At 48.1% G+C, this 5,356-nt stretch overlaps 1 non-coding gene across 1 annotated transcript; it reads left to right on the top strand.

Moving 5' to 3' along the window:
• The first annotated feature begins 822 nt into the window (after window positions 1-822).
• On the top strand, window positions 823-902 carry LOC119472110. Its single transcript, XR_005201221.1, has one exon. It is a non-coding gene; the product is annotated as a small nucleolar RNA SNORD86 (small nucleolar RNA).
• The last annotated feature ends 4,454 nt before the right edge of the window (window positions 903-5,356 follow it).

The raw sequence follows: 5,356 nt of genomic DNA, 5'->3' as shown, positions 1-5,356 counted from the left end.
CAGCTACTCGGGAGGCTGAAGCAGGAGAATTGCTTGAACCTGGAAGGTAGACGTTGCAGTGAGCTGAGATGGTGCCACTGCACTACAGCCTGGGCAACAGAGCAAGACTCCATCTCAAAAAAACAAAAAAACAAAAAAAATAAAATAAAATAGAAAATGGTACAGGCTGGGCACGGTGACTCACACCTGTAATCCCAGCACTTTGGGAGGCTGAGGTGGGCAGATCACAAGGTCAGGAGTTCGAGACCAGCCTGGCCAACATGGTGAAACCCCGTCTCTACTTAAAATACAAAAATTAGCTGGGCATAGTGGCGGGTGCCTGTAGTACCAGCTACTCGGGGGGCTGAGACAGAAGAATGGCTTGATCCCGGGAGGCGGAGGTTGCAGTGAGCCAAGATCACGCCACTGCACTCCAGCCTTTTTGAGACTCTGTCTCAAAAAGAAAAAAAACAAGAAAATGGTCCAGCCACTTTTTGGCTGTTTCTTAAACTCTTTGGCTGTTTCTTAAAAAAGCTAAACATGCTGCTGGGCACGGTGGCTCACACCTGTAATCCCAGCACTTTGGGAGGCCGAGGCAGGTGGATCACCTGAAGTCAGGAATTCAAGACCAGCCTGGTCAACATGGTGAAACCCCATCTCTACTAAAAATACAAAAATTAGCTGGACATGGTGGTGTGCAACAATAATCCAGATACTTGGGAGGCTGAGGCAGGAGAACTGCTTGAACCCGGGTGGCAGAGTTTACAGTGAGCCGGGATCACGCCACTGCACTCCAGCCTGGGCAACAGAGCAAGACTTGGTCTCAAAAAGAAAAACAAAAAAAACAAAACTGAGCATGCCTCCCTGACCTATACTAGGCCTCTGCTGTGGAGGTGATGGACAGTCGAGGTGTCTGAGTGATTCCCAGGGCCCAGCAAAGGGACAAAGTCTCCAGAGCTCTGAAGACAAGGGGTACCACACCAAAATATGAACTCAGTTTCCACTCCACCTTCATTGGCCGCAAACCTGCCAAAAACAAAGGCCACATCTCCCGATACCTGGCAAACAGATGCAGTATCGCCTTATGAATCGATTGCTTCTCTGAGGTGTATTTGGGGAGAAGCTTCGAGAACAAGTTGAAGAGCGTCTGCCCTATGAGACTGGAGAGATTCCACGAAAGACTCTGGATGTCATGGAGGAAGCAATGGTTCAGGCAGAGGAAGCAGCTGCTGAGATTACCAGGGAGCTGGAGAAACAGGAGAAGAAACACTTAAGGAAGGAAAAAAGGCCAGGCGCGGTGGCTCACATCTGTAATCTCAGCACTTTGGGAGGTCAAGGTGGACGGATCACGAGGTCAGGAGTTCCAGACCAGCCTGACCTGGAACTTCAACACGTGAAACCCCATCTCTACTAAAATACAAAAAATTAGCCAGGAGTGGTGGCATGTGCCTGTAATCCCAGCTACTCAGGAGGCTGAGGTGGGAAAATTGCTTGAACCAAGAAGGCAGAGGTTGCAGCAAGCCGAGGATTGTGCCACTGCACTCCAGCCTGGGAGACAGAGCAAGACGCAAGACTCCGTCTCCAAAAAAAAAAAACAAGGAAAAGAAACAGCTGGCCGTGCTTGCCCTCGCATCTTCAGAAAACAGCAACAGTACTCCAGAGGAGTGTAAGGAGAATGAAAGCCCCAAAAAGAAAAAAAGCAAAAGCCCCAGGAGGTTCCTCCGGAGAATGGAATGGAAGACCCATCTGTCTCTTTCTCCAAACCCAAGAAAAATAAATCATTTTCAAGGAGGAAATGATGAATAGTGATCTTGATGAGACCCCTGGCAGCACCAGTCTTCTCAAGAGGAAGAAATCTTCACCCAAGGAGGAAACAATTAATGACCCTTAAGAGGCAGGCCACAAAAGTGTCTCCAAGAAAAAGAGGAAATTCTCCAAAGAGGAGCCAATGATCAGTGGACCCAAAGAGGCTGCCGGCAGCAAGAACAGCTCCAAGAGAAAGGCCGGGAAGATTAGAATGCAAATGGACATTCTCTGGGAGGCGGGGCATACCATAGTCCAGGGTAACACTTCCCACACTGTGTCCCATTCCCCAATAAAAACAAATTCACGCGCACACACACACAAAATCTGAACCATGCAACTACTGCATGACCAAGCAATTGCATTCTTGAGTATTCATCCCAGAGAAATAAAAATTTATATTCACACAAAAACCTCTACACTAATGTTTATAGCAGCTTCACTCTTAATAGGCAAACATTGGAAACCACTTGTGATATTGTAAAATTATATTTGGTCTCGGACCCCATTTCCTGGCATACAACTCCTAAAATCCTTAGAATCCTTAAGTACAGTGGCACTATCTCGGCTCACTGCAACCTCCACCTTCTGGAGTCAAACAATTCTCATGCCTCAGCCTCCCGAGTAACTGAGATTACAGGCGCCCCCCACCATGCCCAGCTAATTTTTGTATTTTCAGTAGAGACAGAGTTTTGCCATGTTGGCCAGGCTGGTCTCCAACTCCTGGCCTCAAGTGATCCGCCTACCTCAGCCTCCTAAAGTACTGGGATTACAGGTGTAAGCCACTGTGCCTGGCCTGTGTCTTTGGTTTAAAAATACTGCAGTGAAAGAGCAGGTTTGGACTGACCCACAGCTCACTACGGAATAATCACAAATAGTTATATGGGAGGCAGGCACACAGGAGGTGATTCCCCGGGGAACAACCGGCCTGGACTGGATAAAAGCCACTGCAGGCCGAATATTGTGGCTCATGCCTGTGATCCCAGCACTTTGGGAAGCAGAGGTGGGTGGATCACTTGAGTCCAGGAGTTCAAGACCAGCCTGGGCAACGTGACCAGACTCCACCCTTCCAAAAGAAAAAAAAATTAGCCAGTCATGGTGATGCACAGCTGAAGTCCAAGATTTTCAGGAGGCTGAGGTGCAAGGATCGCTTGAGCCTAGGAGGCAGAAGTTGCAGTAAGCCAAGATCACGCATCCAGCTTGAGTGACAGAGTGAGACCCTGTCACAAAAAAGTGACAGTAAGGTCTGTTCTCCCTGAGAAGGGGGACTCTGTCACCTCCTGTAAATACCTAGTAGAGCAAGTCAGAAGAAGCAGCCGATGTGTTTCATACGCAAGTCATGTGGGCCTGGCTTTATGAGGATCGGGATACTCACCAGCTGAATGTGCTCATTGCCAAGGTCATAGTAAATGCTGTGGATAAGGGCACCCCTGTGATGCGGATGCCCGTATAACCTTGCTGCTGCAAAATCAAAAGGGAGTTCAAGAAGCCTCATCAAGTTCTCTGGGCCAGGCACAGTGGCTCACACCTAAAATCCCAGCACTTTGGGAGGCCAAGGTGGGTGGATCACAAGGTCAGGAGTTCAAGACCAGCCTGGCCAATATGGTGAAACTCTGTCTCTACTGAAAATACGAAAATTAGCCAGGCGTGGTGGCGGGTGCGTAGTCCCATCTACTCTGAAGGCTGAGGCAGGAGAATCACTTGAACCCAGGAAAGCAGAGGTTGCAATGAGCTGAGATCACACTACTACACTCCAGCCTCGGCGACAGAGTGAGACTCCATCTCGAAAAAAAAAAAAAAAGAGAGAGAGAAAGAGATGCCTTATAGGCCACAGCCCTGTGGAAATGTGAGAGTGCATTAAAGTAAGACATGGGCTGCCCATCAGAAGAAACTCCTTCCGGGTTTGGAAGGTGATTGGAATTGACAAGCAGATATCCCCATGTGATCCCTGTGGGGGCCACCTGGGTCTATGAGACAGGGGCACTGCAGCAGTGCAGAGATGGGCTGAATCTAGACATGTTTCTCTTATACCCTCTGAGGTTCAAAACGCCAGTGAGACTGTTCTGTTTGTCAGCAAGAGACAGAGACGGCTGAGGGCTATGGAAACGGTTCCTTGGTGGGAAGACTCTGAACGTAACTGGCAAGTGAGACCGATGCTGGTAGCCCTGGGGGACCACAAATGGGTCTTGACAATAATAGACCCTGACTCTGCACTGGCTTCGCTTAACCAGTGGAAGATGCAACTATTCATGATGCCATTAAAAAACGGGACCAAAAATAGTACATGGATTTAGGCAGCCAACTGTCATTTATTCAGACGAAGGAGCACACTGTACAGGCTAAAATGTCCAGCAATGGGCAGAGACATTCTCCTAGACAAGTGGAACTGGCTATTAAAATGCATGACAGCTGGACATGGAGGCTCACACCTATAATCCCAGCAATTTGGGAAGCCAAGGTAGGCGAATCACTTAAACCCAGGAGTTCGAGAAAAACCTGGGAAACTAATGAGACCTCGTCTCTATAAAAATAAGAAAAAAAAAAAATTAGCTGGGTGTGGTGGCACTTGCCTGTAGTCTCAGCTACTTGGGAGGCTGAGGCAGGAGGACTGCTTGAGCCCAAGAGCTGGAGTCTATAGTGAGCTATGATCATGCCACTACACTCCAGCCTAGGCAACAGAGCAAGACTCTGTCTCCAAAAATAAAATTTAAAAATAAAACTTACTGGTTGTCTAAAATGGGGTGAGGCTGGTCGTGCTGGCTTATACCTGTAATCCCAGCACTTTGGGAGGCCAAGGCAGGAGGATCACTTGAGGACAGGAGTTCAAGACCAGCCTGGGAAATATACAAAGACCCATGTCTATACAAAAAGAAAAAAAAAATTAGCCAAGTGTGGTGGCAGACACCTTAGTCCTAGCTACTCAGGAGGCTGAGGCAGGAGGATCACTTGAGTCCAGGATTTCGAGGCTGCAGTGAGCTACAGGCACGCCCCCACCACACCAGGCTAACTTCTGTAGTTTCTTTGTAAAGACAAGGTTTCACCATGTTGCCCAGGCCGGTCTCAAACTCCTGGGCTCAAGCAATTTGGTTACCTCGGCCTCCCAAAGTGCTGGGATTACAGGCGTAAGCCACCGCACTCAGCTTTGAAGAGAGAAAGGGCAGGTTGGGTCTTATTCCACACAAGGTCTGTATTACACAACAGCCATGCATATTCAGCAGGTTTGGGAGAAAGCTATACATATCTATGAGGGGAGCCAAGCACATGAGCAATGGATAAACATGTATATAACACATCTCATGTTCACTTCGGGCTAGGCTTTAGCATTAAAATGAGGTAGAATTTGGCTCGTTATGTCAAAAGGTGACCTACAAGACACAAAGGCAACTTGTGCGTAGCCTCTGTAAGCTGCTGAAACTGGCCTAAGGTCTGCATTTCCTTGCAGGGAAAGAATGTTTATAAGGCCAGTCCCTGTCCAGAGTTGCAGTGGTCTGGGTTGTAAATTTGCCTGATACAGCTCCGATGGTTAGGGAGTTTAGCAAGTCTGTGGTTTTTCTTTTTTTCTTTTTTCTTTTCT

This window comes from Cebus imitator, unplaced genomic scaffold, assembly GCF_001604975.1.
Source record: "Cebus imitator isolate Cc_AM_T3 unplaced genomic scaffold, Cebus_imitator-1.0 Scaffold85, whole genome shotgun sequence".
Taxonomy (NCBI): Eukaryota; Metazoa; Chordata; class Mammalia; order Primates; family Cebidae; genus Cebus; species Cebus imitator.
Note: the sequence above shows the minus strand (reverse complement) of the source record. Positions and strands in the feature narration are given on the sequence as shown.